Here is a 13145-nt window from a genome sequence, read left to right as displayed (position 1 = left end):
ATGTCTGTGCACTCAGAATACGATGCATTGGTCAGCTGTCCTAATACTTTTGTCTCTATTATATTAATTGAACAACAAAAGTACAAGCTCACAAGTTCCCCCTGTGTCACCTGGTTTGGCAACTTTTAATACTCCTTTTGCATCTTCATTTCTCTGACAAGACAGGCAACAAATCTAGTGACTTTCTGGGCAAACGTTACCTTTCTTCACTTAATGGAAACACACTTAATTCCCTTATCCTGCTGCAAGCTGGACGAGAAGATCAATATTGCTGTTATGTCTGTGTGGAGATAAAAGCCGGTAGACAATTAAAGCTGGAGAGGAGCATCTTTCCCGTCATCTCAGATTATTAGTCATAAAGGTGACCAGGCTTGCACATCCATTGTCTCAGTGTTCGCTGAATTAGTAGCAGAAACAGTGACTGTTGCCAGTCAGTAAACTGAGACCTGTTATACCTGTTAGAGCCCTGTGGGAAAGAGACACCTGCAAATATCACATTAAAATAGTAGTTTAATTCAATCCCAATAATTATCATTATGATTTCTAATCATGTTTAACTATGTGGTTTTAGCTACATACATACATACATATATATATATATATGTATATATAGTTTTTGTTGCCAACTAGAGAAGCAGTGATGGTATTCATTTCCTGGCTGTGCAGGGAGTTCTGGTTTTGCTTGTTTTATCCATGAACTGAAAACTTCTTCATATGCTGCACTCTGTGCAGCACGGGGGTGCAGTGGTTTGCAGTGTCACCTCATAGCAAGGGGGTTCCAGGTCTGGAGTTTGCATGTTCTCCCTGTGCCTGCATGGGTTTTCTCCAGGTACTCCAGCTTTCTGACACAATCCCAAAGACATGTACATTAGTTAATTGGCTACTCTACCTCACACCCGAGGTGTGAGTGTGAGAGTGTGTGCTCGTCTGTCTTTGTTTGTCAGCCGTGCCATTGACTGGCGACCAGTCCAGGATGAACCCCGCCTCTCACCCGCAGTCAGTTGGGTTGGCTCTGCTTCGACCCTGGTGGATAAGTGGTATAGAAAATGGCTGGATGGATGGAGGCTGCACTCCATTTTTTGATTAAACACTCTGACTACAGAACTTGTAACAAGAGGCACCCAGGTGGCAGTTGGAAGTTGGAGGTGTGTGTCTGATGGGTGTGGGGGTCTCCAAACAGCAGGGGGGCCGGTCCCCAGGCCGTCCTCTCCTAATGACCCGGGTCAGGACAAAGGAGGTCTGCTGTTTGAGGACTGAAGCTCTTTTGTGTGTAACAGACCCACAGCTGGTCACCCCATGGAAACAATGGACACCCAGCTCCTCCTCATAAATAATAATCTTGAGGTTCACGTATGAGTATAATGCATGCACACACTCTAAAGGCTCTCACTATTGTCTCTGTGACACGATGTTGTTCCTCAGCACTCCTGCTTCAAACATAAGGCAAAAATATATTGTGGAAAATGTGCCATCCAGAGGTTCTCTGCGGTCAATCTGCAATCAAAATGATGTGGATTTGCTACCAAAACAAAGCCATTTACTGAAATGTCCAGTGTTACCCAATCCACCCCACTGGTCATCGGTGCAATGTGATAGGTGGGTTACAGGTGAGTACTGTCAAAAGTAAAACAAATTCATTTCATTTCATGTTTATTTTAGGGAAAGTAAACATAGAGAACTGAAATTATTCAATGTTTCACAGTATTTGTCGTCACTGCTGGCATCCAATGGCCGTCCCAAGAAGGCTCTTTAAAATAACAAACATAAAACACATACAGCATACTTGAGGTGAAGTAGTACTTGTCAGCCAAGATGGAAACTGGACTCCTCCGGGCATTTTCTCCTCATTGATCCTCCAGTATATTTGCACAGAATTTTGTATTTAACAGTACTGAGCCACAGAGGTGAGCTGGTTATGTTGAGTTGAGTCCACATACATCGTCCTGCTTCTTTCAATGCTCTACAGCCCCAAACAAATGCACTATTTCATCCCATTTATTGAAAACTACAAAGCACTTTTGTTTCAGGAAGTTACCGAGTGTTTTTATGAAACAAAACTATATTTGTTTTTTGATTTTGGGCCATGCGTTGGCTTGAGGCTGCGTGTTACAGCATAACAGTCACAAAGTTATGTGAGACGGATGCATTGTTGTTTTGGTCCTTTCAAGGAAATCTTTTAACAAAAACAAAAACAAAAAAAATGAACAATGCCAGGCTTATTCTTTAATGTGTACAGCAGATGTCTAATGTGTCTGTCCCTCTTCGGTTGCAGTATATTTCCTATATTTCTTCCTGTCCGCTGACAGAATGAATCAGTAAATACTATTCAAATATTTTAAGGTTTATTAATGATACGATGGATTACCATCACATCAGCTCACAGCTGTAATTGGCTAATTTTTCTCACACATTACTGTCACACACATGCACGCATACGGCCCACACCCTGCTGTGTTAATTGCTTCTTGCACATTACAGCCTATCACTGCCTCATCAAAACAGGGGCCAGAACGCTAATCCTGGATAGGGTGACCACGGACCAGCACGTGTGAAGGAGCTCACAGACAGCCAGGACTCAGGTGTCTCTCCCAGAGTCTCAGGTGGTCAGTGAGGCATTGTTAGCTGTGTCTCTGATCACCAAAGGGTGTCTGCAGAGCACATGCTGGCACTCCCGTCGCTGCTGCCACCCAGCTGCTTGCGTATCGCTTTTAATCAAAGTGGGACTAAGCGAAGAGCAGGAAAAGAGTGTAAGGAATAAAAGGCAGATGGATGGAACAATTGATTCATACAAGAAATGTTTTGACAGAGGAAGCTGTTTTCTTCTGTTTTTTCTCAGGTGTTTTGAGTCTACTCAGCTTGTGTGCTCACATGACAGCCTTTACTCACAGGAAGACTCGTTGGCTCTGCTGACACTGGATACAACATGGAACAAATCATGTGAGCCGGACTGACACAGAAACAAACACAGACACAGACACAGACGGAAACAAAGAAAACACCTGCACACTACCTGCAATTTAAGATCAGAAAAAATAATTTATAAGTGGTTGATGTTTTAGCCAAAAGGAGCATTTCTGGAATAGAAAACATGCCTTTTGAAACTATTTATTTGAAATGCAATGGTTGTTTTTATTTATTTACAAAAATATAAGTTTACCATTCAGCGAAGGGGGTGAACATTTGACAGAGCAGACTACAGACTACGGTCTGTCTCTCATCTAGAGATAGTGTGTAGAAGCCTTTTGTTGACAAAATAATGGTTGGTTATGGTTATTGTGACAACATGCGATAACAACACCAACCATGCTGGCACAGATGGCTCATTTCCTGGCTTGTAACGTAGTAAAACTGAGCAGGAAGACACTGAGATTCAATTGCAGTGAAATGAAACTCTCAGATGTGATAAATGCAGCCTTTTAGACTGCAAGAAGACATGCTGAGCATGTGGTACGCCCTGTAAGTTGTGTCCTAACCTCAAGTAACCCGCCAAACATACCTCACACACGCAGCAGTGTCTCACATTAAAGGCCTGTTGCATTAAATCCTCTCTGCTGAAGTTTTTTCATCTTTAAGATGTTTTTTGAGTGTTTCATATGAATAAGCTGTGTAAAATACTTTCATTAAATGATAGTTTGGAAAGCAATTAATTTTAGACTATTGAAACGCAACTCATTATCACAAAAACATATACTATATAGACAAAAGTATTGGGGCATTTGGCCGTTACACCTGCGAGTTTGGTGACATCACATTGACTTTGGTGTCGAATTAGTCCCACCTTTGCAGCTGTGGCAGCTTCTGCTCTTCTGGGAAGGCCTACCACAGGAGTTTGAACTGTTTCTATGGGGGGTTTTGGCCATTCATGCAGTGAAGCATTTGTGGAGTTGTGACTGGTGTTGGATGGAGGGGACTGGCATAGTCTCCAGGTTTGTCCCGTTGGTGTTGGATGGGGTTGAGGTCAGGGCTCTGTGTGGGCCAGTCAAGTTCTTCCACACCAAACTCATCCAGCCATGTCTTTATGGAGCTTTGCTTTGTGCACTGGGGCACAGTCATGCTGGAATAGAAAAGGGCCTTCAACAAACTGTTGGCACAAAGTTGGAAGCATAGCATTGTCCAAAATGTCTTGGTATGCTGAAGCTTTAAGATTTCCCTTCACTGGAAGTCAGGGGCCGAGCCCAAACCCTGAAAAAAAAACAGCCCCATACAACACCTGAGTTTAATAATAAAGAAGTCTGTCCTGATACTCATGTTTATATATATTAAATTATAATATATGTTATATATCATAACTTCCCTTCATCATGGAATATTTCCCAATATCACTTGCAGTAGTGTCATCTCTCACAAAATGAAAGATAAAGTACCATTTTATGATAAGTTGTAATATTTTCATCAATTGTTAGTTCATTTATTTATTTCAGACGGCTTATTTACATGATTATTTACATCATAATGTCTTTTTTTGTTGTTTAGTACTGAACATTCTGAGGTTTGAGTTTTTACGTCATATGGTCCTAAGTGAATACAAGAAGTGAATGCATTGCATGCAAGGCGAGAAGTCATCTAAACCACAACAAACTGCTGAACAACAGGAGGAGCATCCAAGTTCATGATGGGAAATTCCAGAGACGTCTCTGAGCAGCAGAAACAATGTTGTTGTGGGTCAAGCCCATCTTCATCAGTGACACCGTTTAACGTTAATGTTTAACAGCTGTAAACATGTGCAACAGGTCAGAGTCGTGGGAAAACACTTTGGATAAAGCTGCGTGACCAATGGCACAAAAAATCCTTCACACTCATTCCATCAGACCAGCAGTCGCGAAAAATTAGCTATTTGACTGCTCATGCTTCAAGACCACGTTTATATGATCATTCATAAGCACACTTTATTAACCAGAGAAGGAGAAGAAGAAGGAGAAGAAGAAGAAGAAGAATTGCTTTATTGACAGTATATATATTTTTATATGCACACACTGAATTTGCCTTCTGCATTTGAACTACTCTTAGTTGAACACACATGCAACACCCGGCAAATTACATGCAGTGAAACACACAGGAGCAGTGGGCTGCCACTATCAAGTGCCCGGGGAGCAAACGGGGTTAAGTGCCTTGCTCAAGGACTCATCATCCGGCTAATGGAGTGGGGGGCATTTATTGCATTAATCACTCCACCACACTCAAATTTTTCCTGCCTGTTCAGTGGGGGAATCGAACCGTGGGAGGTTGATGATGTTGACATATAGTTGTTGACATATTGTTGATGTTGACATATTACCACATTATTAGTGTGGTCCAGTATATTTTACACTCAGTATATTTAAATTTGACTGATTTATTCCTGGCAGTGTGGACAATAAAACTAAATGAAAGTAAATTTAAATGCTCCCATCATCTCATCTTCTTCATCTTCCTGATGTAAAATCTGAATCATGTTAAGGGAAAATGGTTTGAAATCAACAGAGAAAAACAGGAATATTAATGAATGTCAGACAAAATGAATCCTCCAGTGAAAACAAATGAAGATGAAAGAAGTTACAGGACACTTGATGAGGTGCTGCTAATCAGTCAACACATTGAGCTTAAAACACTGTCAAAGTTGAGTCTACACCTCTCTGACTCAGTGTCAAACTAACTGGCCTTTACAAGCTGCACAGTTTTTTGTAGGACTTTTATTGGATTACATCACAACCAACCTACTCTGTTACTGGGACTGCATGCATGTGAAACATAGTGTTAAAGAAAAAGATCACATTCAAACAAACTGAGCCCTCACAGGAAGAGTTGTGGTTTAAATAAAGCTTCAAACCTTCAAAAGTCAACCCAATTGGTTTTTTTTTTTGTTTTTTTTTTGTGCAGTAACTCCAGTTGGATATTAAGGGAGGACTGGTTGAGATTCTTTGTCATTTGTCTGCTCGGGGTTCCTCTTGGGCCAACAATAGCAGCTTTGTAGCTCTTTGCCCAGATCCTGGCAGCGATGTCCTTGGGTCCTGTGACTTTGAGTCCCGGGTGTCCATCTGTTTGTTCCTCAAACACAATCCAAGCCCTCTTTTGCTTCGATTGGTGCGAGCAGATCAGAAGGCCATCTGACCATGGAGGAACCGTGATGAACACATCACTGATATGACTGGTGAGCATGACAGGAAGTGAAAACATGAACTGCATTTACTGGCTGATTTCACACCTCAGTCTGCCATTCAGGATGGGCAGATACTCATAGAGAACCTGCAGGCACATATAAATGTATTTATTTATTCTGGCTAAGTAGACCTGCGTTCAGGTGGAGCCTGGGTGGAGCTGTAGGAGGACACTTTGATAAAACCATTATACAAATGAGGCGCAGAGTCAATCAGGCAAATCATAGTGTGTGTGAGTGTACTATGAGTGTGTACTATCAGTGTATTCCCATAAGAGCAGAGCAAACGGGAACTAATAGTTCTTTTCACCCACCCATGACATTTTTGTAACCTCTGGTGGAAAGTTAAATACAATTTTGAAGTACTTGTATTTTCCTGAGTCCAATTTTGCTACTTTTTACTTCTATTCCACTACATTGCTGTGGGAAATACTGCATTTTTATCGACCACATCTATTCATACCTTACAATTACTAGTACTTTTTTTGCATACAAACCAAATGGCCAACTTTTTAAATACAACACTAACTGATTAAAGGTCCGACACTCCCTTAGGGGTGTTTTGTTGCTGATAAGGCCTGGAGTTGGAATATATGAGGTCAGCATGTACTTACAAGAATGATAAAATTAACAGCAGAGCCCCTGAAGAAGTCCAGCAAAATGTTTTGTTGCACATGTTAATAACTTGTGTGCAAAACATAATTAATCTTACTCTCATTTGTGACTTCATCGAAGTGTGACCAGAAAACGCTCTGACACAAGTGTTCATCTATGTGCACTGACAGAGAGGAAGATAATTTAATACCATAAATATTCGACACGAGTTTAAGTGTTCATACAGCTAAGAAATGTCACAGTTTTTCTGCATTTCATGGCTGTAAAGAGATCACTTAAATGTATCTTTCAGTGGACATGCTGTCATGTAAGCGACTCAGCTGGACTGTGTGTGCCTAATGGTGAGGAGATTATTACTCAAGGTCAATATGAGAAACAAAGGCCTGTTCCCAGAGCTGGTTAAATTGTTAATCATTAGCTCTGACAGTAGCTACTGTAGGTGGTCACAGCACTGTGGATCAGCACAGTAGCTGTATGATAGAGAAATCCATTCCAAACACCTCACAGTGACCTTTCTATTCCTCTGGTTATCGATTGTACAATTTATTTTTAACATAATTTTTCACCACGGAGCAGCAGAGAACAAAGCTATGTTTCCCACCAGTTTCAGATCCCTTCAGATGGTAAATTGAGGTTAAATATAAAACTGGGATGAGACAAACTGCAGGATGTTTCTTCCACATTTGGCCTACAGAGTCATGGGACACGATCAGATGCCTCAATGTGGGGAACTAGACGTGACTTTAGTCTTAAGGTGGTGCATGCGTAATGCATGTGTGTGTTGCCTCCCATTGTTGCATGCATCCTCTTTGCTTAAAGCACAGGATTTAGGCGAGACGCAGCACAGACAAGGCAGAAATGAAAGTGCAAGGGAGGTTTTATATTCATTCGGAATCATGTGAACAAATGTCACAACTTGCAAATACCTCCCAAAGCCTAATCCTTTGTGACAAGAAAAGGGGAACTTTAGACCTATTGATTTTGCATATGGGGAAAGCTTGTACATGTGTGAAAATGACTGAAACAAGTTTACTAGACCTCTTTAGCCTCTCCTCATCTCTGACTGAGGCTAGCTGCTGTTAGCTGCTACAAGCATAGCACAGCTGAATCTCCTAATGGTAGTTGCAATTGCATTGTGGGTAATATAGCCATTAGATTTTGAAAAGGAAGAAGAGCATGTGAGACAGTATCTCTGGATCTGCATTGATTTAGATCTATTTGCAACACTCAGTCCTCCCTCTGTTGCTAAACTTTGCAAACGGCGGAGCTGTGATTTAGCTGACTTGCAGAACACAGTGACACACAGTGTGCACAGCGGGTCAACATGTGTACCTTTTAAATGAAACACGGATGACTAACTTGAGCAAAACAGAGCAGTAGCTTCTGTGTTGCCTAATTATGTTAATGTAAGTTTAGCAAAGTTTATTTATGCTGCACAGTTTGTAAAGACAATTTAAAGTGCTTTACTTAAAAACAAAATATTCAAAACAAAACAACTGGGGGGGGGGGGGGGGAGCAAAAGAAACAAACAAACAAAGAAAGCAATGGGATATAAGTAACAGTAAAAATAACGTTCATACACCCTTAATTAAAAAAAAAAGAAAAAATACATTTAAATTAAGTGTTTGACTCATTTATGCTTTTACTTTCTAAGTTTCGGAGAAGGAGCAGACTGAAATGCGTGCTGACGTGCACTTGTGGTGAGTCTGAAAAAAAAGTGGTATGTGGTTGTTTGTGATAGTATTGTGCTTAATACGGCACACATGCTCTCGGACCCATTTCTGCTTCTCTGCCCCCATTACGTGTTAGTACTGAGGCGTCTATCAGTTACATTTGCTCTGTGCATGTGGCGATAAAACTCATAATAAACAAGAAAATTTTCATTTAACTTGTGGTGACTTGTTTTTCCAGGTCCAAGGGCCGAGCACTGAAATGAGATCCTTCGGTGAATTTGACGCCATGCATGATGCCTGTTCTCATATTGCAGGGATGGACAAAGTCAGAAAGATTAGAGCAGACAACACAATGCATCACGGCTCACTGAACAGCAGTGACTCATGCTTTAATTGTTTCAGCCTGCTATGATATCAGACTCACAACATAGAAGAGCTGTATCGTCCTTCAGATGAGGATTAGACCTGATGAAACTGTAATATACACGAGAAGTAAAACCAAATATTCTGAAGGGCAGGGAGTCATTGGCCACCTTGAGTGCTTGAGTGCCACCCCGTTACCAGGAATAGGACCTCAGTTCGAACCAACAGTTTGATGAGTATTTTGTATTTGCATTTGTATTTTGTATTTTATGTCTGCCTCCTTTTGGAGGTACAATTTCTTTTCTTTCAGTGTGTATTTATTTATCTTACTGCATGTAACTTAAATGTAAATACATCAACTAACTAAGTGAATGCAAGGAGTGTAACACACTGTAATGTTGGTTATTAAAGTAGATATGAGAAATAAGTTAATGCTATACAGATATATGTGTGTGTGTGTGTGTGTGTGTGTGTGTGAGACAAAGACGGAGGGTGTGTGAGCATAGTCATGTCATGTCATGTCATGTCATGTCACTATGCCGTTGGAACCTGTTTAGTTTTGTAGAAGACAACATCGTTACGCAAATTTGATGCAAATTACTCTCTGCTTTTTGAGAGTGCTGATACAGGGACCATAAATGTCTTTGATTTGGATAGGAAAATGTGTGTGTGTGTGTGTGTGTCTGTGTGCACCATGTGTATCATCAGGTCTCACCTTTAGACATGCAACACCTTTGAGTGTTTGCGTGTTTGCACTGCTTTCTGTTTCTGGGGGTTAATGTGTTGGTTCTCATCCACATGTGCAAAAGCAACATGAAAAGCCTTCCTGAAACAAAACACAAAGCACCACTTCAGGTAGGTTTAGATAAACTATTACCAGTCAATGTGCATTCAAAATGTTTCTGAAGCTGCTATTTGGGTAAAATAATTACATAACGTCACTCGAACACTTCAGAGTGGACAGTTTCTTTTAGGAAACAAATAAACAAACATGTAAATTTCAGGAAGAAATGCCTGAGACACCACCCACCAAACCACCTACGTTAACCTCCACCCTGAACATCACTGTTTGCCTCTGTGGTCTTCCCACTCTCCTGAAAGCTATGCAATTACCCGTGATGGGCCTTCCATCATGGTTATCACATATGTCTGTGGAATGTAATTCGGAGGCAGAGAGGGAGGGAAAAGGAGAAAGACGATTCTCATATCTTGAAATTCATTGTAAGCCTGAAAAACGTGACTTTTAAAGGGTGTGTCATTCTGTTTATTCTTCAGGCAGTCCACAGGTTGCGTTTGTGTTTCAGCCTCTTCAGCCTTCTCAGTCATTTTGTGGTTTGAATAACCACACTGTGAGAATAACAAATAACATATTATGTATGTGCAAAGTTATGTTTTAAACTAATGAGAGGATTGACTTAATTTCGCTATCAAAGCCTAGATAGTTAGCTTGTCAGTCACCACAATGTGAATCGTAAAATATTAAGGTGAAGACTTGCTTTAAGGTTAGGCTGAGGTTAGGGTTTGGTTATAGTTTTGGTTATGGTTAGGATTAGGCAAGCAATGCTTATTGTTATGGTTAGGTGTTGGTTAAGCCAAAGAAACTTGAATATAGGAAGAACTCCCACTCTCTTACACTTCTGGTGATGTAGGAGATTGTTCAAAATGAATGGGTGCTTATGGAGCTGTAGCCCCAAAATGTAACTTTAATGGCGCAAAAACAAAAATGTTCTGCTAATTTTCTTCTATGTTTTCAGTATGTGTGGTAAAGACAATATATCCAGTTCAATTAGATCGAAATTTCATGGCTTTTTTGTGATGAAATTTTGTATTATTACATAAGTATTTGTGGTATTACGCGCTGAAGCAGTCGCCATTTTGGTTTCACACATCAATCGAGCACAAGTTTGTGTTTTGTTTTCATCAACGCCTGCTGTAGCTAACGTAAGGAAAATGACTAGAAAGGACTTTAATTCACAAAACCGAAAACGTATTATTGTGTTTATGTTCACATAATGATAATTGAAGTTAGCCCACCGTAACATAATGCTGCTAGTCATGAATCTTTAACCGACCAATCAGCATACATTAGCAGAATGCTAGCGCTTTATAGGCAAAACTGTCTGCCCTGTAAGAAAAATGAACATGCATAGTATTTTTTCTTTTTAATTCTGCTATATAATTTATACTATAATTGCAAAAACTAAATGAAATCTGGGCATTTTGGCCTAGAAGTAGGTGTAAATAATTATTTTAGCTACTTAGCTCCATTCACTGCCATTCATTCAGGACTGTCTCACGAGTGCCCCCTTGCTGAACTGCAGCCAACTTTCGGTACAATGGGATTTGATAGGGAATGAACAGGCTGTCCTTAGGAGGGCTGTGGTCTGAACTGCTCTGAATGTGAATACAGTTGTGCATGGTAGGTCACTTGTGTTGATGATTTTAATCTCAACACGTACAGTCAGAGAGATCACTACAGAGATCACTCAGGTTGTGAACAAGACTGTCGGTACTTTGTTGATAGAATCGAGTCTCTCATGAGACATCAGAATCAAATTATAAATCTTTCATTTTATAAACATTTCATTTTGCAAATTTGTTTTTTTTCTTTCAGAAAAGTGTAGAAAACAATTTCAGCTGCTGTACTCTTCTATGTTCTCGGTGCAGTAACTTTCTGCACCAAGATAAAAGCTAGAAGTATCTAAGACACTCAGATCATTGATCCAACTTTTGAACTGATGCCTGAATGATTTCATGTTTACCTGACCGCTAAAAGCACACAGCAGACGTAATGTGATGCAGCAAAGCTTGTGCATAGTGCCGTAGTCATATTACATCCACTGTGTCCGTTGAGCTGTCAGGGAAACAGGCACCGGATCTGTCTGTGAATCTGGTGTTGAATACAGGTCAGCAGGTTTGAATGAGAGAGAGACCAGACCGACCGGTCTGTGATGCACCACATTAAAAAAAGCAAAGCCTCATGTAGTTGTCACCAGGTCTACATGCCTCTTTGGTGATTGTGATTGATTGCAACTATAGCTGCATGCATCAGGGCAGTTTCACATCAGAAATGTGAAACTGCCCTGAGGGGCAGAAAGGCGCTGCATGCTGACTCCGTGGGAACCTGAGGATTGCAGGTGAGATGCTGCTTGTCCTTGACTTATGGAGGCTGAGGTGTCTGTAGCCTGCAGGGCAGACAGGTGGCTGGATGGGTAGCTGGAAAGTTGACGGGATAAATCCTCAGAAAGGCTGGAGGTGAGCGACTGAGCAGCGGTCGCCAAGGATTGGAGTCTGTTAAGTGTATTGTTTTCATAATTGTTGACCATTTTTGTACGAGTTTTTAGAAAAAACAAAATCAGACAAATAAAAACCTCTCTGTGATAAAATGGCAGCATCAAGGATTTTTGCTTGTCGTATGATGAGATTTGTCTACTTCAGTTCAGACATGACATTTCTCATCAAGTTAAGCAGCAGTTGAACAAAAACCATCCATCCATCCATCTTCTTCCGCTTCATCTGGAACCGGGTCGCGGGGGCAGCAGCTTGAGCAGGGATGCCCAGACTTGCCTCTCCCCAGACACTTCCTCTAGCTCTTCCAGGTGGACCCCAAGGCGTTCATAGTCCCTCCAGCGTGTCCTGGGTCTTCCTCGGGGCCTCCTCCTGGTGGGGCATGCTCGGAACACCTCCCCAGGTAGGCGTCCAGGAGGCATCTGATGAACAAAAACCTCAGTGAGTATATTGCCTTTTTATTTTCTTTATTAACCCCACTGTTTGCTGCAAGAGTCAAAAACAACTCCCCTACTGCCCCCCTTGACTGAACACACACAGCGATGCAAACCCAGTGAAGCATAAAACCAGCACTTCTACAGGTGGCACAACATCTGTGGAAGGTTTCTGACAGTGACGAATTACCAGAAAAAACCTTTCTGTTCTGTTCTGTTTCTCAAGAAACCAGAGTTCAGTGCACCAGAGCAGTTAGTGTAGGGGATGGAGGAGTGAACCACCACAGGAAGAGAGACAGTCAAGTAAAACCCTTTCACTTGTTTTTTCATTACATCTTATCTTGCTTTTCCTCAGAAATGAAACTTAAGTGGAAATGGATGGAATTACGTTACAAAATTCAGCTGCACTGTTTCTTGCGTAATAAACAAGCTCACTGCTTTATACGGAGGAAAAAGTCCCACAAAAAACTGGATTATAGAGTAACCGGGACACATTTATTGATTTATTTATACTTGATATTAGTTTAAGGTAATTTTTGACAGTGTGCTTAAGTTCGGTTCATAAAAGATGATTTGCCGGTTTCAAAGGCTCAGCAGGTTCTGTAACTTCTGCACCTGTGAACTGAAACTGGTGGCTGC

This window comes from Scatophagus argus, chromosome 10 (genome assembly GCF_020382885.2).
Source record: "Scatophagus argus isolate fScaArg1 chromosome 10, fScaArg1.pri, whole genome shotgun sequence".
Classification (NCBI taxonomy): domain Eukaryota; kingdom Metazoa; phylum Chordata; class Actinopteri; family Scatophagidae; genus Scatophagus; species Scatophagus argus.
This window is presented reverse-complemented; position numbering follows the sequence as displayed.